The 27,902-nt window shown below is 39.9% G+C and overlaps 1 protein-coding gene across 1 annotated transcript in view; it reads right to left on the reverse strand.

Annotated features, from left to right (window-relative positions):
• IL1RAPL1 (interleukin 1 receptor accessory protein like 1) overlaps positions 1 to 27,902 on the reverse strand; it is a 1,997,981-nt gene that overhangs the window by 1,182,524 nt on the left and 787,555 nt on the right. The window lies entirely within an intron of this gene.

Raw genomic sequence — 27,902 nt, forward strand, 5'->3', positions numbered from 1 at the left:
TCGCGTTCCGCTTGACTTGACAATTTTGTCACCAGCAGGTCTTTCAACCCCAGCAGACCTGTGTCTGCCGGAAAGAGAGATCCAAGGTAGGCTTTAAATCTAGGATCGAGCACGGTGGCCAAAATGTAGTGCTCTGATTTCAACAGATTGACCACCCGTGAATCCTTGTTAAGCGAATTAAGGGCTGCATCCACAAGTCCCACATGCCTAGCGGAATCGCTCCCTTTTAGCTCCTTCTTCAATGCCTCCAGCTTCTTCTGCAAAAGCCTGATGAGGGGAATGACCTGACTCAGGCTGGCAGTGTCTGAACTGACTTCACGTGTGGCAAGTTCAAAGGGCATCAGAACCTTGCACAACGTTGAAATCATTCTCCACTGCACTTGAGACAGGTGCATTCCACCTCCTATATCGTGCTCAATTGTATAGGCTTGAATGGCCTTTTGCTGCTCCTCCAACCTCTGAAGCATATAGAGGGTTGAATTCCACCTCGTTACCACTTCTTGCTTCAGATGATGGCAGGGCAGGTTCAGTAGTTTTTGGTGGTGCTCCAGTCTTCTGTACGTGGTGCCTGTACGCCGAAAGTGTCCCGCAATTTTTCTGGCCACCGACAGCATCTCTTGCACGCCCCTGTCGTTTTTTAAAAAATTCTGCACCACCAAATTCAAGGTATGTGCAAAACATGGGACGTGCTGGAATTTGCCCATATTTAATGCACACACAATATTGCTGGCGTTGTCCGATGCCACAAATCCACAGGAGAGTCCAATTGGGGTAAGCCATTCCGCGATGATCTTCCTCAGTTGCCGTAAGAGGTTTTCAGCTGTGTGCGTATTCTGGAAAGCGGTGATACAAAGCGTAGCCTGCCTAGGAAAGAGTTGGCGTTTGCGAGATGCTGCTACTGGTGCCGCCGCTGCTGTTCTTGCGGCGGGAGTCCATACATCTACCCAGTGGGCTGTCACAGTCATATAGTCCTGACCCTGCCCTGCTCCACTTGTCCACATGTCCGTGGTTAAGTGGACATTGGGTACAACTGCATTTTTTAGGACACTGGTGAGTCTTTTTCTGACGTCCGTGTACATTCTCGGTATCGCCTGCCTAGAGAAGTGGAACCTAGATGGTATTTGGTAACGGGGGCACACTGCCTCAATAAATTGTCTAGTTCCCTGTGAACTAACGGCGGATACCGGACGCACGTCTAACACCAACATAGTTGTCAAGGACTCAGTTATCCGCTTTGCAGTAGGATGACTGCTGTGATATTTCATCTTCCTCGCAAAGGACTGTTGAACAGTCAATTGCTTACTGGAAGTAGTACAAGTGGGCTTACGACTTCCCCTCTGGGATGACCATCGACTCCCAGCGGCAACAACAGCAGCGCCAGCAGCAGTAGGCGTTACACGCAAGGATGCATCGGAGGAATCCCAGGCAGGAGAGGACTCGTCAGAATTGCCAGTGACATGGCCTGCAGGACTATTGGCATTCCTGGGGAAGGAGGAAATTGACACTGAGGGAGTTGGTGGGGTGGTTTGCGTGAGCTTGGTTACAAGAGGAAGGGATTTACTGGTCAGTGGACTGCTTCCGCTGTCACCCAAAGTTTTTGAACTTGTCACTGACTTATTATGAATGCGCTGCAGGTGACGTATAAGGGAGGATGTTCCGAGGTGGTTAACGTCCTTACCCCTACTTATTACAGCTTGACAAAGGGAACACACGGCTTGACACCTGTTGTCCGCATTTCTGGTGAAATACCTCCACACCGAAGAGCTGATTTTTTTGGTATTTTCACCTGGCATGTCAACGGCCATATTCCTCCCACGGACAACAGGTGTCTCCCCGGGTGCCTGACTTAAACAAACCACCTCACCATCAGAATCCTCCTGGTCAATTTCCTCCCCAGCGCCAGCAACACCCATATCCTCCTCATCCTGGTGTACTTCAACACTGACATCTTCAATCTGACTATCAGGAACTGGACTGCGGGTGCTCCTTCCAGCACTTGCAGGGGGCGTGCAAATGGTGGAAGGCGCATGCTCTTCACGTCCAGTGTTGGGAAGGTCAGGCATCGCAACCGACACAATTGGACTCTCCTTGTGGATTTGGGATTTCGAAGAATGCACAGTTCTTTGCTGTGCTGCTTTTGCCAGCTTGAGTCTTTTCATTTTTCTAGCGAGAGGCTGAGTGCTTCCATCCTCATGTGAAGCTGAACCACTAGCCATGAACATAGGCCAGGGCCTCAGCCGTTCCTTGCCACTCCGTGTGGTAAATGGCATATTGGCAAGTTTACGCTTCTCCTCCGACAATTTTATTTTAGGTTTTGGAGTCCTTTTTTTACTGATATTTGGTGTTTTGGATTTGACATGCTCTGTACTATGACATTGGGCATCGGCCTTGGCAGACGACGTTGCTGGCATTTCATCGTCTCGGCCATGACTAGTGGCAGCAGCTTCAGCACGAGGTGGAAGTGGATCTTGATCTTTCCCTAATTTTGGAACCTCAACATTTTTGTTCTCCATATTTTAATAGGCACAACTAAAAGGCACCTCAGGTAAACAATGGAGATGGATGGATTGGATACTAGTATACAATTATGGACGGGCTGCCGAGTGCCGACACAGAGGTAGCCACAGCCGTGAACTACCGCACTGTACTGTGTCTGCTGCTAATATATAGACTGGTTGATAAAGAGATAGTATACTCGTAACTAGTATGTATGTATAAAGAAAGAAAAAAAAACCACGGTTAGGTGGTATATACAATTATGGACGGGCTGCCGAGTGCCGACACAGAGGTAGCCACAGCCGTGAACTACCGCACTGTACTGTGTCTGCTGCTAATATATAGACTGGTTGATAAAGAGATAGTATACTCGTAACTAGTATGTATGTATAAAGAAAGAAAAAAAAACCACGGTTAGGTGGTATATACAATTATGGACGGGCTGCCGAGTGCCGACACAGAGGTAGCCACAGCCGTGAACTACCGCACTGTACTGTGTCTGCTGCTAATATATAGACTGGTTGATAAAGAGATAGTATACTCGTAACTAGTATGTATGTATAAAGAAAGAAAAAAAAACCACGGTTAGGTGGTATATACAATTATGGACGGGCTGCCGAGTGCCGACACAGAGGTAGCCACAGCCGTGAACTACCGCACTGTACTGTGTCTGCTGCTAATATATAGACTGGTTGATAAAGAGATAGTATACTCGTAACTAGTATGTATGTATAAAGAAAGAAAAAAAAACCACGGTTAGGTGGTATATACAATTATGGACGGGCTGCCGAGTGCCGACACAGAGGTAGCCACAGCCGTGAACTACCGCACTGTACTGTGTCTGCTGCTAATATATAGACTGGTTGATAAAGAGATAGTATACTCGTAACTAGTATGTATGTATAAAGAAAGAAAAAAAAACCACGGTTAGGTGGTATATACAATTATGGACGGGCTGCCGAGTGCCGACACAGAGGTAGCCACAGCCGTGAACTACCGCACTGTACTGTGTCTGCTGCTAATATATAGACTGGTTGATAAAGAGATAGTATACTCGTAACTAGTATGTATGTATAAAGAAAGAAAAAAAACCACGGTTAGGTGGTATATACAATTATGGACGGGCTGCCGAGTGCCGACACAGAGGTAGCCACAGCCGTGAACTACCGCACTGTACTGTGTCTGCTGCTAATATAGACTGGTTGATAAAGAGATAGTATACTCGTAACTAGTATGTATGTATAAAGAAAGAAAAAAAAACCACGGTTAGGTGGTATATACAATTATGGACGGGCTGCCGAGTGCCGACACAGAGGTAGCCACAGCCGTGAACTACCGCACTGTACTGTGTCTGCTGCTAATATATAGACTGGTTGATAAAGAGATAGTATACTCGTAACTAGTATGTATGTATAAAGAAAGAAAAAAAAACCACGGTTAGGTGGTATATACAATTATGGACGGGCTGCCGAGTGCCGACACAGAGGTAGCCACAGCCGTGAACTACCGCACTGTACTGTGTCTGCTGCTAATATAGACTGGTTGATAAAGAGATAGTATACTACTAATATTATATATACTGGTGGTCAGGTCACTGGTCACTAGTCACACTGGCAGTGGCACTCCTGCAGCAAAAGTGTGCACTGTTTAATTTTAATATAATATTATGTACTCCTGGCTCCTGCTATAACCTATAACTGGCACTGCAGTAGTGCTCCCCAGTCTCCCCCACAATTATAAGCTGTGTGAGCTGAGCAGTCAGACAGATATATAATATATATAGATGATGCAGCACACTGGCCTGAGCCTGAGCAGTGCACACAGATATGGTATGTGACTGACTGAGTCACTGTGTGTATCGCTTTTTTCAGGCAGAGAACGGATATATTAAATAAACTGCACTGTGTGTCTGGTGGTCACTCACTATATAATATATTATGTACTCCTGGCTCCTGCTATAACCTATAACTGGCACTGCAGTAGTGCTCCCCAGTCTCCCCCACAATTATAAGCTGTGTGAGCTGAGCAGTCAGACAGATATATATAATATTATATATAGATAATAGATGATGCAGCACACTGGCCTGAGCCTGAGCAGTGCACACAGATATGGTATGTGACTGAGTCACTGTGTGCTGTGTATCGCTTTTTTCAGGCAGAGAACGGATTATAAAGTAAACTGCACTGTCCTCACTAGTAAACTCTCTCCACTCAGTCTCTACACTTCTACAGTAACAGTACTCCTCCTAGTCAGCTCCAGTAAATCTCTCTCAGTCTCTTATAATCTAAATGGAGAGGACGCCAGCCACGTCCTCTCCCTATCAATCTCAATGCACGTGTGAAAATGGCGGCGACGCGCGGCTCCTTATATAGAATCCGAGTCTCGCGATAGAATCCGAGCCTCGCGAGAATCCGACAGCGTCATGATGACGTTCGGGCGCGCTCGGGTTAACCGAGCAAGGCGGGAAGATCCGAGTCGCTCGGACCCGTGAAAAAAAACATGAAGTTCTGGCGGGTTCGGATTCAGAGAAACCGAACCCGCTCATCTCTATCAAATAGGTCTATATAATGAAGGACAGTATTGAATACTTGTCCTAGGCCTTTACTCTTCATGTTTTAAAATCTCCCTAAACATGTTTGCACCATCTCATTTTCAGTGATGTCAGTATAAAATGCATAAGAAATAATTTCAGACTATAAAAGGCGAGAAAATGGACAACACATTAAGAAAAAATTATAATAGAAATCTTTAATTACCCTTGTGGCCTCAATCATAAAACATCATGAAGCTGATTTAATTTCCTGTGTAATTGTCTAGGAATCAAAATTCAAATTAACTGCAATGTATAAATAATTCAAATTTGGTTATGTTAGACGATGTTCTATAAAGCTATACATGGACATGATCCCCTAAACAATAGTCTAAAAAGTAATTAAATACACTGTCCACAGCAGACAACACTGAAAATACAATATTTCTAGAATAAATAAATGCCTGATTGATTAATTAATTATAAATACATGTTTGCAAAGCAACAATTAAGTAGGTTTTGGTTAAAAAATAATATATATAAAAATAATGTATATATATATATATATATATATATATATACCATATGGACAAAATAATTCAGATTTCAGATGCCTGACCATTACACCAACGGGGACTGTAATGACATAACTTTCAAATGCATATACTATACTTTAATATGGAGTTGGTCCTCCTTTGCTGTTACTTCCACTCTTCTTGGAGGGATTTCCCAAAAAATTTGGAGTGTTTCTGTTGGAATTTGTGCCCATTCATTTTGCAGAGAATATATGAGGTAAGGCACTGATGCTGGATGAGAAGGCTCTGTGCAGGTCAGTCAAGTTCTTCCATGATGAACTCATCAAACTATGGGGGTCATTCCAAGTTGTTCGCTCGGTAAATTTCTTTGCATCGCAGCGATTTTCCGCTTAGTGCGCATGCGCAATGTTCGCACTGCGACTGCGGCAAGTAAATTTGCTATGCAGTTAGGAATTTCACTCACGGTTTTTTCTTCGTTCTGGTGATCGTAATGTGATTGACAGGAAGTGGGTGTTTCTGGGCGGAAACTGGCCGTTTTATGGGTGTGTGTGAAAAACGCTACCGTTTTTGGGAAAAACGCGGGAGTGGCTGGAGAAACGGAGGAGTGTCTGGGCGAACGCTGGGTGTGTTTGTGACGTCAAACCAGGAACGACAAGCACTGAACTGATCGCAGATGCCGAGTAAGTCTCGAGTTACTCAGAAACTGCACAGAGATGTCTTATCGCAATATTGCGAATCTTTCGTTCGCAATTTTGATAAGCTAAGAATCACTCCCAGTAGGCGGCGGCTTAGCGTGTGCAAAGCTGCTAAAAGCAGCTTGCGAGCGAACAACTCGGAATGACCACCTATGTCTTTATAGTCTTTGCTTTGTACACTGGGGAACAGGCATGTTGGAATAGAAAAGGTCCTTCCCCAAACTGTTGAGACCAAGTTGGAAGCACAGCATTGTCCAAAATGTCCTGTTATGCTGAAGCATTAAGATTGCCCTACACTAGAAATAAGTGGCCTAGCCCAAACCCTGAAAAACAGCACCATACCATTATCCCTTCTCCACCAAACGTCTCAATTGGCATAATGCTATCAGGCAGGTAATGTTCTCCCGGCATCCACCAAACCCAGACTCACCCATCTGGCTACCAAACTGATAAGCGTGATTCTTCACTCCACAGAACGCGTTTCCACTGCTCCACAGTCCAGTGTTGGTTTGCTGTACACCACTCCATCTGACGATTGGTCTTGGACTTGGTGATGTGAGGCATACATGCACCTGCTAGGCCATGGAAACCCATTCCATTAAGCTCATGCCACACAGTTTTTGTTCTTACATTAATGCCAGTGGAAGTTCAGAACTCTTCAGCTATGGAATCACAAGAGTATTGGTGATTGATGACCATGAGCCTTAGCAGTTGTTAACCCCGCTCAGTGATATTATGCGGTCTTCCGCTTCATGGATGAGTTGTTAATGTTCCTAAATGCTTCCACTTTCTAATAATATCACTTACAGTTGACCATGGAATATTCAGCAAGGATAAAATTTTACGAACCGTCTTTTTGCAAAGGTGGCATCCTATCACCGTACCACGCTGGAAGTCGCTGAGCTCTTCAGAATAGCCCATTTTGCATCTCAAATATTTTCAAATGGAGACTGCATGGCTAGGTGCTTGATTTTATACACATGTAGCAATGGGTCTGATTAAAACACCTGAATTAACAGGGAATGGTGGGTGGTTTTCAGTTTCAGTTGTTACTAGCAAGATTATTTAAGTTATGAGTGCAGCACCTTTGAGATATTATATATATATATATATATATATATATATATTATACAAACACATTTAAAGAACACTGCAAGAAAATGGATTTGGACACAAACCCTGTTAATCCTACATTTGTGCACTTAACTTGAGAGCTCACTGTTGTTTAGTTACAATACCCTTTGTTAAATAACATATTTCAATATTCTGCCATTCTCAGGGTTCAAACCTATAACCTGCTGCATTCCAGTGAAACTCCCTAGTCATTTGATCTTGCATAGAAACTATGTACTTTGTAAAAAATAATAATCAGCATTGCAATTGAGTAGCATAGTAACACAGTAACATAGTCAGTGTGGTTGAAAAAAGACTAGTAGTTCATCGAGTCCAACCTGAACTTGATGGACTACGTATGTAGTGTGCAGCCACACATCCAATCCCTTGCAGCCACACACTACATAGATCTTCTTAGCTGCAATGCTGATTATTTTCCTTTCACAAAATACAAGGTAAGCTTCAAACAGTTAGAATTTGCTGGCTTAGAATTCTCTAGCTTTCTATGCAAGGGCAGATAGCTCAGACTGCAATGCCACAGGCAATGGGTTCAAGTCCTGGGTATATCAGTTTCTTGAAAGGCAATAAAGGACAGTGTGACTGAATAACAAATAGCTATCAAGTTAAGTTCATGAATTATGTATAGGAATTAGTGACGGAAAGGGTGGGGGTAGGAGACAGGACCGGTCAGGAGTTGCTGGTCTTCAAAAAGGGGGGAAGCTGCAAGTGAAAGTAACTTAAACAGATAATTGACATGTGCTGCCAACACCACCCCCTACCCTGCAGCACTATGTGTGGTGCACACTCCGCACACACCGTGTTGCAGCCCTGGGGTATATAACCTATTAATAGCTGCAATTTACTGTAAGTTACTGTTGCAAATAGATTCGCCAGGGGCTATCCTACTAGCCCTGATGCCCAAGCGCATATTCCCAGATGCCAGCATTAATTGGAGATTATGCTAAGCGTGCCTTAGACACATGAAGCATAATCCCCAATAAACAGCCCCTAGAGACTTGTTTTTGCAGCGATAACACAGTACAGGAACTTAAACAGGATTCAATAGAATAGCCTGATAATAATATTGGTGATAATAGCCCGTTTTTGCCATGCGGTAAACTACCGCCAGCAATAGGATACCCCCTTAGTCTTAACAATATTAATGAACATGGGCATGGAATGTCCTATAAATTTTTATGATCCATGGTAGCCATGTTGATTCAAAAGCGGCAAGATCTGCCTTTATGTAAGAGGTAAGTGATTTGTTCTATGAAGAACATTCTCCATAACCTAATAACAATTGCATGTTGTTTTCTGGGAGTTGTTTGCTTCAGAAAACCTAAGGAAACAACTTATAACAGACCATACATATTATTATTATTATTATTATTATTATTATTATTATTTTGCAATTAACTAAAATCTTTACATAACTTCAAATAGCTATATATATATATATATATATATATATATATATATACACTGCTCAAAAAAATAAAGGGAACACTAAAATAACACATCCTAGATCTGAATGAATGAAATATTCTTATTAAATACTTTGTTCTTTACATAGTTAAATGTGCTGACAACAAAATCACATAAAAATTATCAATGGAAATCAAATTTATTAACCCATGGAGGTCTGGATTTGGAGTCACACTCAAAATTAAAGTGGAAAAACACACTACAGGCTGATCCAACTTTGATGTAATGTCCTTAAAACAAGTCAAAATGAGGCTCAGTAGTGTGTGTGGCCTCCACGTGCCTGTATGACCTCCCTACAATGCCTGGGCATGCTCCTGATGAGGTGGCGGATGGTCTCCTGAGGGATCTCCTCCCAGACCTGGACTAAAGCATCCGCCAACTCCTGGACAGTCTGTGGTGCAATGGTGGATGGAGCGAGACATGATGTCCCAGATGTGCTCACTTGGATTCAGGTCTGGGGAATGGGCGGGCCAGTCCATAGCATCAAAGCCTTCGTCTTGCAGGAACTGCTGACACACTCCAGCCACATGAGGTCTAACATTGTCTTGCATTAGGAGGAACCCAGGGCCAACCGCACCAGCATATGGTCTCACAAGGGGTCTGAGGATCACATCTCGGTACCTAATGGAGTCAGACTACCTCTGTCGAGCACATGGAGGGCTGTGCAGCCCCCCAAAAGAAATGCCACCCCACACCATTACTGACCCACTGCCAAACCGGTCATGCTGGAGGATGTTGCAGGCAGCAGAACATTCTCCATGGCGTCTCTAGACTCTGTCTCGTCTGTCACATGTGCTCAGTGAGAACCTGCTTTCATCTGTGAAGAGCACAGGGCACCAGTGGCGAATTTGCCAATCTTCGTGTTCTCTGGCAAATGCCAAACGTCCTGCATGGTGTTGGGCTGTAAGCACAACCCCCACCTGTGGACGTCGGGCCCTCATACCACCCTCATGGAGTCTGTTTCTGATCATTTGAGTAGACACATGCACATTTGTGGCTTGCTGGAGGTCATTTTGCAGGGCTCTGGCAGTGCTCCTCCTGTTCCTCCGTGCACAAAGGCGGAGGTAGCGGCCCTGCTGCTGTGTTGTTGCCCTCCTACGGCCTCCTCCACGTCTCTTGATGTACTGGCCTGTCTCCTGGTAGCGCCTCCATGCTCTGGACACTAGGCTGACAGACACAGCAAACCTTCTTGTCACAGCTTGCATTGATGTACCATCCTGGATGAGCTGCACTACCTGAGCCACTTGTGTGGGTTGTAGACTCCGTCTCATGCTACCACTAGAGTGAAAGCACCGCCAGCTTTCAAAAGTGACCAAAACATCAGCCAGAAAGCATAGGAGCTGAGAAGTGGTCTGTGGTCACCACCTGCAGAACAACTTCTTTATTGGGGGTGTCTTGCTAATTGTCTATAATTTCCACTTGTTGTCTATTCCATTTGCACAACAGCATGTGAAATTGATTGTCAAACAGTGTTGCTTCCTAAGTGGACAGTTTGATTTCACAGAAGTGTGATTGACTTGGAGTTACATTGTGTTGTTTAAGTGTTCCCTTTATTTTTTTGAGCAGTGTATTAGGAGCTCTGGGCTGCTGTGTGGGCAGTTACAGCACCAGTGTGTATTCCATTTGCACAACAGCATGTGAAATTGATTGTCAAACAGTGTTGCTTCCTAAGTGGACAGTTTGATTTCACAGAAGTGTGATTGACTTGGAGTTATATTGTGCTGTTTAAGTGTTCCCTTTATTTTTTTGAGCAATATATATATATATATATATATAAACAGGGTCTGTCAGCTATGAGTTACCAATCCAGATTGTGTAGATTCTCCCTTTTGAGCTCACACCTTGTTAAGGTGAGGGAGGATCTAATTCACCAGCTACACGATCTGGACTTCTGTCACTGATATACAAATTTTATTTCTGTACAACATATTTATTGCGTATGTTAAAAATTGTGTCAATAAACCAATAACTGGTACTAATTGGCCTTTATGGCTTTTTGTCTGGGTGATTTTCTGGTGAGGGGATATCTGTTACAGGATACTGTGTGAATAATCTCTTTAAGAATTCTCCAACCTACAGTCTGCACCCATTGGTTCCATTGTTTGGAAAATTTGAAGACTAAATATTCAAGGAATATAGCGCACTTAGGAATTCTGTTTGTTCTATGTATTTTTGAGACCTTACAACAGAGGTCTCTCCTGTAGTGCTACTTTTGTCTGTGCGCTAGATAAAGTTGTAAAATTGTTTTGAAAAGCGTCACATTATAGCCAATGTTTCGGTGCCCGTAGCTCCTTTATCATGGTGTGAACAAAGTGCATTAAAACCCTCTTACCTTTTAAAGCCAGTATGACCCCCACCGTGAAGAGGCGCATCGCCTGAGTCCAATGCGCAGACATGGTGGAAAGCGGCTTGCATTAGTATGATAACCGGGTCGTGGATTTCACACCACGTAATTTCCAGGAGACTCCGGAAGTTCTGTGGCGTCCACTGGGACAGACGGCACAGGCGATGCTCCTCTACATGGTGGGGTTCATACTGGCTTTAAAAGGTAAGAGGGTTTTAATGCACTTTGTTCACACCTTGATAAAGGGGCTATGGGCACCGAATCATCGGCTGTAATGTGACGCTTTTCAATACAATTTTACACTGGATAAACCCTGGAGTGCCACTGTTTTACTACTTGCTGTATATCCATACTCATTGCGGAGGGCACCCAGGTATTAACGTATTGTTTAGAGGGAGTGCCGGGCACCATACAAGCTATACAGCAATGTGTTCCTAGCTAAATGAGTCATGTTGAAGTATATATTATAGTCAACATATTTGTTGCAGTATTGTATATAAAATGCTCTGTAGGCAATCCAGACATTTAATTGAAAAACAGCCTTGTCTGTCCTTTAAATTAATTTCTTAGTTAAATTGTTAAAATATATATTTTTTTTTTTCATAAAAGTCAACTTTAAGTATGAGATACTTGATTATAGTCATGGTTAATAAATAAAATAAATGAGGTGGAGAAAGACTCTTGTAAGTATTTTTAAAGTGAGTAGCTAAGAGTTTCACTTTAAGAATATTATTTCTATGACTTTTAACCTGGCATTAGCTGTTGCTATGGTAACCTCTGTTGCCTTCACCATTTATATCAATGAGCAAGAATTCAAGATGCAATTTTAAGCTCTAAAGAGACATATTTTGCAGACCTTAGCGTAATACCCAAAAAGTTGTAATAATTAAAATAAGTTAATGCTCATATAGCCACAGCAACCAATCACATGCTTTATGTCATTGTCTGTTTTGCACAAAAAGATAATTCTGATTGACTTCTTTGACTAAACGCACAATTGGCAAGAAAAAAAAGCAACAGTGTGTTTTATTTAGTACTAGTTAATTATAGGAACACCACTTGACAATCTTTTTTCATTGTATCCTATATGAAACAAGCATCCACTGCAATCACTGGCAGGGAGTTGGCAGCACTACAGAAATGATTAGCACAGAAAATTAGACTAGAAGCTGCATTCAAGATAAACTGAAGTGGAATCAGCTTAGTAAAGAGAAGAACAATTATTAGGGTGTTACAGCAGTTGAGGCTGTAGATGATAACATGAAGTACTGTTTCAGTGGTGTCATTAGTGAGGTTAAAGTGGATGTGTGAGTTTGAGGGAAAATTATTTTGCAAGATACTTAAGTATTGATAGTAGTATTTTTCACACATACAGTATATTTCAGGAGATTTCAGGAGTTCAGTCTTGGACAAATGAAGTTTTAGATAAAGAATGGGGATGTAGTTGATTTCTCGGTGGTCTGGATACCGACGCTGGAAACCCGACAGCCGACAAATGCCAACTGCCTGAATCCCAGTGCACAGGGGCTATTCCCACTCGTGTGTGTCCACGACACCCACAGAGTGGGAATAGAACCTGTGGTGAGTGCAGCAAGCCACCGAGCAGCAGTGCAGCAAGCCCACAAGGGGACACTTTATGCTCGCCCCACTGCCAGCATTCTAGATGGTGGAATGCTGCTGTTGGGATACTGTTAGCAAGAATCCCGTCTGCCGGGAATATGTATGTATTCCAAAGAAAGGATATGATAGAGGAACAACAGAGCAACAGTCACCGTAATAGAGAAAAGAGCAGGATAGATATAATGGAGTTGGATCTCACAGTAAAGATATGGTACTGAAAACTTTAACCACTGTTATGTTTCCTGTAAGCAAATTATAAAGAGTGAAAAAAGAGGATGGTCTTATAGAGTACTACTAGTAGTACTACTACTAGTAGTACTAGAGTCTACTATTTCAAAGGCAAAAAATAGATCTAAAATTGTTATTAAAAATAAACCCTTAGATTCCTAGGCTTATTAGAAGAACATTAAACATATCATTAACATCTGTTTCAGAGTAATATAATGCATAGTGTGAGTCCATATTTAAGGTGGTGATTCAGAGAGATAGTAAAAACATGTACAGCAACTGTACATATAATTTAAGAAATGAATAACCAAAAGAAGGGATAGAGTGTATGGAGCAGAGATGACATCATTAGCACTGGACATTTTTATATCAGTTACAGTAAAAATCGGAGCTAGTGAGATAAAGTTATCTTAATTAACTGCAGTCTGGTTTATGTTTTAATGTTTAATTGTTTAGTGAGACAATTTGTCCCAATGTTTTCTGTCCATAGTTTCAAAGTGATATGGAAGTTAAACACTAGACATCCTGAGGATGCTCTGAGCAGTACTGTTCTTCCTGGCGGACATCATGGTATCATGCGCTCAGCCGGCACAGGTTGTTGTAATGCCCTGGCACTGAGTATATGACTATATATTGTATATTGTACTACTGGAACTCATCACCTACTGCTGATATTCTTATGACGTTAGGAGATATATTATTGCACATATTGATAATTTAAAGAACTAACCCACAGATAAAAGAAAAAAAAAATGTGTGTGTGTGTGTGTGTGTGTGTGTGTGTGTGTGTGTGTGGTTAAATGTAGAGCCCACCAAATGAGGGGCACTAAACTTGTGGATTTGTAGGTTTTTCATCATTGGCAGAAACTTAGGATTTCTTATCAAATGTTTTTATGGACCCTAAAACTATTGATTTACAGCTCTGCTACTGTGTACAGTTGTGTACATCACTTGGTCTTAATCCAGTTCAGTGAACACTGGATTTTCAAATATATTAAGCCTTAAAAAGTGATAAAGTGGAGACTGATAAAAAGTTAACAATGACCAACCAATCAACTTCCTAACTGCCATGTCACAGGCTGTGGTTGAAAATGACAGAAGCTGGTTGGCTGGTCATTTATCACTCTCTATCCATCTCCACCTTATCACTTTTTAAGGCTTAATACATTTGGGCCCAAATCTCTTGTTCAGTCACTTGTTTGATGCTCTGTTGCAGGTTTAGAAACAAAGGGTAAAATAAAATGAAGTGCGCCAAGGCTGCTCCTTGGACTAAATGGAGAAAGAAAAGTGTCACCTTACACTTGATTGGATACGAACTAGACAATGTTCAATAAATTGAGGAATTCCTCAATTTATTGAAAATTGTCTAGTTTAAAACAGAATACACTATATGGTTTTTTTTTTCTGTCTTTTATATGAGCGCCCATGGACTTTGTATGGTGATATGTAAATTGTTCGTATGTTGCAGGTTTAGTCTATTGATCCTTAGTTAATGCACTTGAAAAATGTGCATTACATAGAGGAGCTGATTCATGTTTGTAAGTAAAGCAAAATAAAAAGCAAACAACATTGTGTATGGAACAAATAATCATGTTTCCATGCAAGGGGAGCAAATACATTTATATTTCTCTGTGCCGGCCAAATACTATCTGCTTTTGCATGCAGCTCATAAATGTTAGATGGATTTATTTTTATATTGCAATTTAGATTTCAGTTTCAACACATCCCACCCAAATATAACTCTCTCTGCACATGTTATGTTACATCTGCCCCACCTGCAGTGCAACATGGTTTTAACCAGTTACTTGCTATTTTGATTACTTACACACATGAATCAGGCCCAGAGGGACAGAGAAAAGGTGTGCTCTACAACTCTGTGGGCTGCAGTCACTAGGACAACAATAACAATGTCATCATTAGGGTTTGGCTGTGGGAAGGAAGGGTTAGAATTAGACCCTAGGGAGATGGTTAGGGTTATGCACTGGCAGATGGAGTTAGTGTTAGGCTGCAGGTGGAAGGTTTAGGCTGTGTGGGGTGGGGTTAGGGTTAGACACTAGAGGGAGGGTTAGTGTAGAGATTACGGCTAGCACAGGGCAAGTGTACTGGAGCACTATTCCATCAGATGATTCCACTAAAACTTACAGTCACATAACCATCAGTACCAGGAAGACACCAACTGCAGCAGGTAAGTCACCAATGGGTCCCTAAGGATATGTCAACATTCTAGCATGTCAATATTTTATCAGTCTCATCATGATGAATGTTGATATGGTCAACGATGACATACTAAGCATGTCAACTTGCTGTATTTTCACATTATGAAGGTTGACATGATGAATATGGACATATCACACAATTTCCGATGCTGTTATAAATAAGTTAACATTATATAGTGTGGTTGTTGCTGCCCTGACTTGCAAGAACATGCCCTGCAATTGATTGACGCCTAAAAATTTACTACTAGACAACAGGAGGTATTCCCATAGCAACGTGTTAGATTACAACTATCATTTCATGGAATATACTAGATAAAATATAGCTAGAAATATATTGGTTACTATGACCAACATTTCATCTTGTGGTCTTTAGAAGGTTTGATTATCACCTTCCCCTCCCATAGATGCCTAAATGGAAAAATTACATATGTAAATAAAGTTCTCCCTAGTTGATCCAGAAGGAAAAAAAAACACGTACAGCATTGTCTAAGTTGACTTTAGAAGGTAAATTTTGTTTTTCCCTGAGCCCATACTGGCAATTACACATTTCCCTGTATATTCTATTATTGCTACAAATCAGTGATGTGTGGTGAGGCAAGTGAGGCAGAGCCTTTCCTGTCATACTCCAGTATACACCAGAGTTTTAACAATATAACGTACAGTATATGAAAAATACTAAGATTATATTATAGATAACTTCTGTGTATTATTCGAACCATTTTATAGTCAAAACTCTGAAGTAAAAAGTTTATGACAGGTGAGACAGTGCCTTTCCTGCCTATCTTTTCCACACATCTCTGATAGGGAGGCCAATCCCAGGACATTTTTTCAATCCCGGGTATCGGGATTGAAAAATGGTCAATCCCGGGATTTCCAGGATAACCGGGATTGGCTTTTCCCTATGTGGCCGCCCCCCTCACCCCATTCAGCCCAGTGGGTGGGAAACATCCTCTTCTCCCTATCGGCAGCTCCCGGCGGCGGGTCATGGTGCAGCGTGACCTGTGACTACATGACAAGCTGTGCGTGGGTGCCGGGAGCTGGGCAGTGTCTGAGCATCCTGAGGACGCTCAATGCAGATCCCTCAATCCCCGGGATTAGAGTTTCCAATCCCAGGATTGAATCCCAGCCGTATTTGAACCTAAATCCTGGGATCCCGCCGATCCCGGGATTGGCCTCCCTAATCTCTGATCAACACTCACCAAATGTCCAGCAGTATATACTGCTGAACCTGTGTGTAATGCCCACATGAACCCTTGGGCCCATTTATTGTGTGTAAATCTGGCTCTGGTACTAGCCAGTGCCACCTCAGCCATTTACATCACTGCACGCCCCTGCTACAAATGTAGTATTAATATTAATAGGCAATGAATATATTTTGGGATGGATGTTCCTCAAACACAGAACATTGTGTTTTTTTCTGCATATGATGAAACATTCTCTTTTTCCTAACCTGAAGAAATATTGCAAGACTTTACATGCAAAACGTATGCACATAAATAAAATGATGTGCAGGATCAGTCAACGAAGCCTAATATTTTACTTGCACATCACATAGTTAAATACATTAAAAGCATGCTTTTCTAATGCACCAAACCACATTTAAAAATAAAAAATAAAATAAAAAAATTCTTAAAATGCTGTGAAATACTTCCCCCCTACCCCCGAGAAATAAAGAGGCAATATCCGCGGCGTTATTGAATCATGTCAGATTAGTCAAATTAAAATTTGGTTTTTACACATATGATTTGAGTTTCGGAAGCATTCTGCTTTTAAACCCATCTAAATCTCTTTCCATGGGTACTCTGTTGAAAATGAGAAGTGTAGAGAGCAAACAAATCATTTATAACACCCTGATAAGCAAACAGTTTAATTTGCTTCACTGATTTAGACTTAAAGCTCACAATTTTTTATATGACCCATTGAAGCAGAATAATTCCCATTTGACTTCACAGTCATCACCCTTATTCCCAGCAGAGGAAGGTATACACATTCCGACAGAACTTCAAATCCTTCAACTTACATAAGGACAGAAGTAAGGCTGGTTAAAAAACAGTTTGACCTTCATAATTACAGATTTTTTTTGAAAAAACAACAACATGGAGTTATTATCAAAAATGCAAAATGAAAGTGTCTTCTGGCCTCAATAAAATAAGCTTTCTGAATCATTGCCCAGATGTGCTTCTGCTTATCAATTACAGCAATCTGTTTCCTTAAAAATGCAGCATCGCTGATATTTGTCTTTTGCCATATGGCCTAATACCAAATGTAATGGGGAAATAGAATTATATCTGTCACTTGTATTTTATTGACTCTATAGTGCCCAAATTCCATTTATAACCTAGTAAAGACATTTTTTTTAGCTTTAAAAAGACATTATTCAGAACCACTAACTACAGAGCAGGAGGTACTGGTTACCACATCTGTTATTTATCTACAGGTTCTAATTATTTGACTTTCACAATAATTAGCCATTTACAAATAGGTGAAATTTATTGATATTATGCAACAGCATTATGTAATCCAAACCAATGACAGCGGCAATTGCAGGAAGCTTCTATTCCTGCAGCCGCATAGTGAGCTTTCTGACTACTAGCATCAGACGCGACCAAGTCAGGGAAAGCCCAGCCTGATGTGGTTGCATCTATGTGATCAGTCATGTGGTTAATCATGAATATATATATATATATATATATAGAGAGAGAGAGAGAGAGTTCCAATAGCCCAGCGGTCCACCAACATAAATATATGCTCCAATGCTGCCTTCTGGGTATAGATGGATATATCAAAACAGGTAACAAGCAGTGGCACTGGGAGACTTTTTCAAAATGACAAAGGGCTGTGTGAGACCTTTAACATTGACTACATTGATGATGTGTTAATATGCTTGCATTTTGAAAATGTGACATCACTGAGTGCTCCTGTTAATTTCCTTCTTTGATATATATATATATATATATATATAGTAGTATATAATAGCCAGACAAAAGTTTATAAAAACTGAAATGGTAATTGACCACACTGTTCTAGTTTCTTTATTTGGAAGTCCCATGGGGTGCTGTCCTTACTGTTTATGCTTATATATATATATATATATATATATATATATATATATATACAAAATAAACATTTAGTTTTTGTTCACTTTCTTAAAACTTCTATAACAAAAACACTTTGTTAACCATTTTTGGTAACATATTATTTGATGTTTTAACAGAAAAAAACACTAATGTTTTTTTCTGTGGATGCAGTGTCTTCTTTAAAAAGAATTAATAAAAAAACATTTAGAAAATTTGTGTGGGTAGCGCATTTAGAAAAAATTGTGATACTTGAATATGATGAATGCAAATGGAAATAAAATGGCTTTAGCACAGACACTAGTCAGCAAAGGCTTTAAAGAGTATGTAAAGCCAGAGGGTGACTATGAAAAAACTGCAATACTGAGCTAAATAATAAACTTGCAATAACTGTTGCAATAATAACTAACTAAAAGAGCTCACCATCATTTATTTAGGAGGGAAGTATTTATTTAAGACATAGTTCCAGCTTGGCAAAATTACTTTACAGAAATGTACTGTGTGTATTGATTGATTCAAACTCAGTGTTGTCATCGGAATTTAAATGACTGCAGTGTGAGATTTTATAACGGACATCAAATCCCATCAAGGTACTGTCTTGCAGATGTGGGGGGAGCTTTAGGTTTCTCTAATGGAGTGGAGATGGAATACATCACTACAGTGGATTGTTTGGTTAACACCAAACTAAATATTTTATCTTTTTTTTTACTCAATTCTAAACATTTTATTTTTTGGGGTTCAGTGGTCTTTTACACTATTGTAGACATAAACAGCAGTAGCAAAACATAATAAGAAAATAAAAAGGGAGCACAGATATCTGCTGGTTCACTTAAGCCTGTTATAAATCAAACACATCATATCAATCATAACAGAATCAGGTCTGAAGGTTTTTGGATTTATTTTCTTTGTGAAATCCAAATGATGTGTTTGACAGTGACAAGGCTGTCTGAAAACCGAAGCCATTGAATCAGAAATGCACAACTATTAAAGAATTTGCTGAACCTTTTTATATTACTGTACACCAGAAATTATGCAACCCACAGTCTTGCAAGGAAGTCAAGCTTTACAAGTTGCAACCTCTAACAGTATATCGCTGAGGGTAGGATCAGTACAGTTATACAAAAATGCATTGGCAGAAATTTGCATTGGGAATGCCCAGCCCTCTGTGATCTTGGTAAAGTCATTTAGTTTCCCTAGATATTACAAATGAAAAGATACAACCTTCTCACAACCAGGTTATATTACCTTAACTGAACCTGTAATTACATTGTGTTATAGTACTTCAATTGTCACATGCCATTATAATAATGTATCAAATCTGAGGTAAATTGCTACAAACATTTATAATTGGTTTGGATTTTACATTTAGAAAAAACTTAAAAAATAATTAGCCTTACATGTTTGTTGATTCTACATAATAATTTATTATAATACTATCTTTTTCTGTGCAGTACACCCTAGTTACATATGTTAAAAATGTTAAACTTCATTATTTTGTATTCAATAGGACATGATGTCATTAAGGAAAAATATATCATACTGTATATCCTATTTAAAAATGTATAATAAATTAATAATGATAATAATAATAATAATAACAACTTATATTTAAGATGTATCTTAAAAAATATACTACTGATATTATCATATGCCAACTAATAAAATGGTTTTCTTTTGTCTTAAAAAAAGAACCATTCACATAAGCAAACAAAAAGAAAACTTTCAATCTGTTTCTCTGATGAAGCTTGCTGTATACAACCTGATTACCAGTGCTTGATCTATAGATGCGATCTGTTTTCGGCGGAGGAAAATGGCAGGATATCGCAATTTTTGACTGATGGTCATTAACACGTTATTCCATTAGAGGCCATTTTGATTAGCTAAAAACAGTCCCGTGATCGTGCAAGAACAGATGGAATATGAGATAAGCTCCTGATCCCATGTGTTATTGTGGCTGTGGTGGCTAGTTAGTGCAGGTTATGCTTCGGGCATTGGAGGCACCCGAAGAATAATTTCCAATTCATACTGGACTTGGAGGGAGGAACATGCCACATTGGGGCTGATTGGATGGCCCACATTGATAAAATTACCTGTGGTCATTGACCACGGGTAATTGGATACCCCCCATAGACCACAATCTTACATACTGTAAAAATTTCCTGCTGAGAGACTAGTGCATTGTACAACACTACAGAGAAACACGAGGAGTTCTTTTTGAAACCACTGTGACCTATACTGGGGGTGGGAGTGGATAGAAAGAGTTGAACCAGACTCTAACTAATCACCACAACAGAAAGCTTGGACCAGGTAATTAAATGTCAAGAGATTGAACATCAAGTTAAAGAAGATAAAGGATGAACATAAGATTTCTATTGCTATATCCCATGCAAATTGGTTTGCCACTTAGAGTAGAGATCTCTTTAAAACACTATTGATTGGATTTGTGGATTAAGGAATTCTTACATTTTAATTGAATAGATCGGTGGTTCTCAAACTCGTTTTCAGGACCCAAAACAGTGCACATTTTCTGAAAGAAGAGGACACAGGTCGAGAACAGCCAGAAGACAGTCAGAGCATTACAATGCCTTCAACAGTGGTTCTAAAACTTGTCCTGAAGGAGCTCTCACAGTTCATGTTTTCCAGGTCACCCAGCAGTTGCCCTTTGTATCACCAACTGTCACATTTTAAAAATCCACAGGTGACCTGGAAAACATGAACTGTTATTGCTCCTTGTGAGCTGAGTTTGGGAACTACTGGTCTATAACATAAAAGTAAACTGTACCAGCTGTTAGTAAGAACAGACAGAAAGAAAAAAAGTCTTTATATAAAACAATGGTTGTATTGATAATACAAGTTTTGTTTATAATATATATATATATATATATATATACAGTGTATATACATATATATATATATATATATATATATATACACAGAATTTATATATATATATATTATAGCAGTAATTCATTTATTGATTATTGAAACTGGCAACATAGTATGTATTCTATTAATATTATTATGTGTAAAGGACACATGAAATTTCTATACTGTATGTTAGATGTCTACCCTCTATGCATGGTGAAGGTTAAAACGTCAGGTGATTAAAATAAATCAAATACATTTCACAAAGAAATAGACTTCTGCGACGGGACGTAATGCTGTCCAAGTTTGCCGAAGGTGCGGGATGCCGGCTGAACTCGGTCATTTTTTTTAAAGCAACAGTCATTTACAAGGCAAAAGCATTATTTGTAAATTACTTCTGTATTAAAAAAAGTCAAAGTTCAGCTGGTATCCCGCACCTCCGGCAAACTCGGATGCCATTACATCCTGCTGCAAGAATTTGTTTAACTGTATGTCTCCTACTGTAGAGTGTTCATAGGAAATGATTCTTATATTACTATAATACTGTGGAAGCATTTTTCAGATGTTCAGTTGAATGTCATAGACCTAGCAGGTCAGTTGAATTTCAGCCTACGGCGACTAGTACACTCCCTAGAAATATCTGACCCATGCTTCTGCTGATGTAAAATCCCAGGGGAACCAATTATTTAGAACATGATTTGAACCAAGCCTAGTCTCACAGCCTTAACAAGTCAGTACTTCAGTCTCTGAAGTCAATAGCCAGTGATACATATTCCTTGGGGCCCATTTCAATAGGTTTAAATAACCAGGGACACTTCTACATACATACTCTATTCACACCTGTGACTTTAGACAAATGTCAACATTTCTAACTGTGGCAAAAATGTTTTTTAATGTATTTGCTGAGAGATAGAACAGCTGTAGATATGTATATGTTTCTGTATTTTTGAAAACCAATCATCAAAAATGGATATAAAATAAGATTTCAGATTTTTTAAAGGAAAAGGTAATTCTGCATGAACATGCACTTAGTTTTGAGAAAGCACCAAATAGTCTACTTTTGATTCCTTTTTATATATTTTAATGTTTTCTGATTTTTAAAATTTAATCTCAAGGATTTAATGTCATTTTATTTCATGGACCTATGGTCATTTTATCTCATGTATCTAAGATCATTTTACTTCCACCCTTGAATAAATAATGAATCCTATTAATTGCAGACATGGTTAATGCACAATAATAAAAAACGAAATAATAATGTTGGTAAAAACCAATGGCAATTTTTACCTAGGGGCTACTGAACTGCAGCCCAATCAGTAAAATCTGACATCCCAGTAACAGGCTGTCTGCCAGTAGCTTACCATTCCCAGAAGCACTCCCTGCTAATTCCAGGCAGTCCCAGGGGAAGGTATTTTCTGCTAGTCGGACTGCCAATTCAGATTGCAATTAGCAGGGAGAGCACTTCTGATGGGAAGCCACTCCCCTGTTTTAAGGGCAGCACTATCTGTCTTATAGGATCCGCAGCTGGTGCAGTTCCTAGAATCCTGCCTGCTTAGTAATTTGTGTGCATGTATGGGTTTGTGATACCATACAAACACACATTTCAGACTGGCAGAACAGACCCCTTCCCACATAGAGTCACTGCTGGTTAGAAGACATAGGTGGTCATTCCGAGTTGATTGCAGCCAGCAACATTTTGCTGCTGCTGCGGTCAACTAGCCCACGCCTATGTGGGAGTTTATTTTAGCTTTGCAGGGCTGCCATCGCTTGGGCAGCCCTGCTAAACAAAAAAAATTTCAAGCAGAACAAGACTAGCCCAGGAAACACTTACCCTGTGTGATGGGTCCAGCGATGATGGTCACGGCTTTGAGGTTAGACATCCGCCCTCTGTTCTCCTGGACACGCCTGCATTTTCTTCACCACTCCCTGAAAACGGCAGGCAACGGTCTGGTGACACCCTGGAACGCCTTCTTTCTGTCAATCTTCTAGCAGTTGCCTCTGTGACTGCTTTCTTCGTTGTCCGCGATGTAACCAGGCGACCCCTGTCGCCGGGCAACAACGCTCATTCGCAGTGCGGCCACGGCGCATGCACATTCCAGACCCGTTCACACTGCAGCGACAAACTGCTGCGTGTGAACGGGTCGGAATGACCCCCATAAAGTTAAATTATTAAGCTTATGGTCTGAATAAAGTGCAAAGTTATTATAACTAATTTGCAACAATTAAAAATGTATATATATATATATATATATATATATATATATATATATAGTCCATACCAGCCGGCACTCCTATCCATGAAAAACAGCTTCGCCCCGTGCCTGGATATAATGCAGCATACAATTTCCAAAAAAACGTCACTGGAGGCTTGTAAATGCAAAATAGTATTGTATTAGAGGAAGACGACGTTTCGGAGCTTACGCCCCGTCCTCAGTACCAAATACAGAAAACTGTTTTCTGTATTTGGTACTGAGGATGGGGCGTAAGCTCCGAAACGTCGTCTACCTCTAATACAATACTATTTTGCATTTACAAGCCTCCAGTGCCGTTTTTTTGGAAATTATATATATATATATATATATATATATATATATATATACTGTATATACAGTATCAATGGCACTTGGTCAGACTCTCCCTCTGCATGAACACTGCTGCTTTGGATACTTGCACATAACAAATCCATATTCAGGCAAATAATGCAGCACTCCTGACGTCTTAGTAATTCCAGTCATATCTTCATTTAATATGGTCATATTATATGCCTATGTGACTGGAATTAGTAAGATGCCAGGAGTGGTGCACCATTTGGATGAATGAATGAATATATATATATATATACATACACAGTAGAAAGATGAGACGGCACTCAGAGGCTTTAAATCACAACAAACGTGTATTAGTGCAAATCAACGTTTCAGGGTCTCACCCTTTGTCAGGATAATCCTGATGAAGGGGGAGACCCCGAAATGTTGATTTGCACAAACACATGTTTGTTGTGATTTAAAGCCTCTGAGTGCCGCCTCATCTTTCTACTGTGTATCTGCAAGGGATGATTTCCCTGGGGAGGGCACCAGAGCAAGACGGTCCTTTGCATGGACATTCCGAGTGCCGGAGGTTTGGAAAAAAAAAAAATATATATAACTTATTAACAGTTGCTTATATACCACAGTAAATTCTGTTGTGCTTTGCAACTGGAGACAACAGTGTTAAAATAAAAAATTAAAATAAAATAAAAAAAAGCTAAATCAAAACAGACATAGAGGCAGGAAAGCCCTGCTTGCAAGTATACAATCTATAAGATAGTAGGCATTGATACACAAGTATAGGTGTTATCTATTCCATAATGGTCCACTAGATTGCATATGTTCTTGGTGGGTTGTGTGATATGCAGTGATGTTGGCCTGGGGTCAGGAGGATGGGAAAGTGAAGAAAGAGAAAACATGTGAGAATATGTGTGTACTGTAGGATATGTGGGGACTGTATAGTGGGTATGTAATTGGATAGGAAAGTTTATGAAGGTTATTTGAGTGATTCTGGAATTTGATAAGCTGGCTTGAAGAAGTGAGTTTGCAGGAAATACTTAAAGGTTTGGAGACTAGAAGAAAGTCTTATTGTGAATGGGAGGGCATTCCACAGAGTAGGTGCAGCCCAAAGAAAGTCCTGCTATCGTGAATGATGAGGTCAGAGTCGAGGATGATGACACCTAAGCAGCAAGCTTGTCTGGTAGGATTGATTGTCGAGTTCTCAACAGTGATAGTGATATCAGGTTGTCAACTACTATTGGTAGGTGGAAATATAATTAATTCCGTTTTGGAAAAATTCAGTTTGAGGTGGCAAGATGACATCCAAGAGGATATGACAGAAATGCATTAATTGACATGGAACAATACAGATGGTAAAAAATATGGGGAGGATAGGTAGATTTGAGTATTATCCATGTACAGATGATACTGAAATCCACAAGAGCTGGATAGTTAGCCAAGAGATGTGGTATAGAATAAGCAAAGCAGAGGACCTAAGAGTGAGCCCTCTGGTACTCCAACTGATAGAGGTAGTGGAGAGGAGGCGGATTCAGAGAAACAGTTAGCTAGGAAGGATAAGAACAAAGAAAAGTCTGTGTCCTGAGATGAGAGTGGGCAACAGTGTCAAAAGCAGCAGAGAGATCTAGAAGAATAAGAAGTGAGTAGTGGCCTTTGAACATAGCAGTGACCAGATAATTTACTACTTTAGTTAGTACTGTCTCTGTAGAATGTTAGGACTGTTTGGAATGAAACCCTGATTGAAGTGGTTCTAATAAGTTGTGTGAGTTAAGAAAGTGTATAAGGTTGGTGTAGGCAATTCTGTCAAGTAGCTTGGAGGGGCATGGCAGCTGAGGGATGGGATGGTAGTTTAAGAGAGAGTTTGGTACAGAATCATGTGTTTTTCAGAATGGGAGTAAACATTGCATACTTGAACAGTGAAGGGAAGATATATCAGTAGAGAGAGAGAGAGATTACAGACTTTAGTTAAGATTGGGATGAGCACAGGAGACAGCTTTACTTATTTGTAAAGTTTTAGGATCAAGAGGAGAGGTACACGGTGAATATCCCTTATCCAAAATTCAAAATCCCACATTTTTGGGTCCCCTAATGAGATAATGACATATATATTATATATATATATATATATATATATATGTATATGTGTCATTATTTCAGTAGGGGAACCAACAATGGATTTGAATTTAGGATAAGGGACACTCAACCTGTAATAGAGTAGGAGTACAAGAAGAGTGTTGATCCTTCATCTTCATTTGTGACTAAGGAAGAGCATACAATTTAATCTCAAATCTTATCAATCTTGTCCTTGAAGATCTTGCGTATTTATAGTGGCTGGCAGGTTGGGTGATGGAGTATTGAGAAGTGAGTTATAGTAAATATATTAAAAAGTCACTTGGGATTAGAGATTTGAGCAGAGATGAGCATTGGAAATATGTTTGGTGGTGTCCAATGCATTATGATAGGAGTGGTAGAAAGTCTTACAGTATATGTGAGGATGTTGCTTGGTGTATGAGATTTACACCCACGATATTCAACTTTATGTGAAAGTTTTTTTATATGTCTTGTTTATTTAGAGTGCCACAGATGACATCTGTTTGTACTTGGAGTGTGATGGGTAGTTGGAGCCACTTCATCAATTGCTAGTTCAAGAATCTGGTTCAGGGGTGATACAGCCATCTCAGGAGAATTGACTTCAGAAATAAGTCAGAGCAGTTGTTGCAGGGAGGTGGAAAGTTCTTGAAAATGAATTGTGTTAATATTTCTGCAGGTTTGAGGAGAATTGGAGGACTTCAGTGACATTGTGTTGGAAGTAATGGAGAAGAGCATGCAGGCGATACGGTTGTAATCTGAGAGAGGGAATTGATTGTTAGTGAATTTAGAAACTGAACATCTGGTGATTCTAAGATCAAGACAGTGGCCCTCCTGATGAGTAGAGGATTCAGGCCATTGGGAGTGACTGAGAGAGAAGGTTAGAGAGAGTAGTTTGGAGGGATGAGCAGCAGATTTCAGACTATCAATAGCAGTACTGAAATCACGCATTATGATGGTGGAGATGTCACCGGGTAGGAAGTGAGGGAGCATGGTAGAAAGATCTTCCAGAATTGATTGGGTTGCCCAGGCGGATAATAGATAGCTGCAACATGCTGAGAGAAAGGAGTGTAAATCCTGATAAAATGTAGTTCAAATGATGTGAATGTGAGTGATGGTACCTGTGGTTGAACTGTGTATGTGAAAGATTGGTATAATAGTAATGCAACCTTCCATCTTTTAATGTTACCAGGCCTGGAAGTATGTGTGAGTTTGAGACCCCCATGTGACAGTGCAGCAGGCGAGGCTGTATCTGATTGTGTGAGACATGTTTCTGTTATACATAAAAGGTTGTTTTCAAGTTATTTGATATGAAGAGGTCATGGGTGGATCTTAATTTGTTCCTAAGAGAGTGTGCATGCCATAAGGTACATTTTAGTGATTTGGAGGGAGATGGGAGACATGATATTTATGAGGCTAGCTGGATTTCTAGATTGCTTGAATCAGATGAATGTAAATGGGGCAAGTGGTTAGGGCCCAGATTTAGTGAAATGGCACCAGCTAATAGAAGTAAGAGAAAGAGATAACTATAGTTGTAGGAGGTTTGCGGATGTTTTTATGTGGTGACAGGTGGTGGATGTTATGTCAAAGTATTAAGATAAGTTAAAAGCTCATGTGTGTTAATAAGAGGGGAGTGGATTATTGATGCAGCAATGTGTACAGAGGGCTGTGTTGCAGGTAGAATGAAGAATATACTAGCTTTAGAGAGAGCACCGCATGGAGGAAAATGAGGAAAAGCAATTTATGGTACATGATAGATATATTCTGTATATATATATATAAATATATATATATATATATATATATATAATTTATATTACAATTTGTGCTTTAATTGGAGGTGGAAAATGTAAAAGCCATGGTAGTTGTGCAGATTTGTTTGGGAAATATTTTAACTATTCCATATGGAATTTATGCAAATAATCATCTTTCATTACTTAGATTTTAAATTTGCATAGTGGTATTTAACAATATGCATTTAATTCAATGCTTTATTGAATCAGGGGTAAATGTAGAGTCCATAAAGAATGAGTGTTTTCTTTAATTAAATATGCAATTCTGTCAAAAA

The sequence above is a fragment of the Pseudophryne corroboree genome, chromosome 2, assembly GCF_028390025.1.
Source record: "Pseudophryne corroboree isolate aPseCor3 chromosome 2, aPseCor3.hap2, whole genome shotgun sequence".
Taxonomy (NCBI): Eukaryota; Metazoa; Chordata; class Amphibia; order Anura; family Myobatrachidae; genus Pseudophryne; species Pseudophryne corroboree.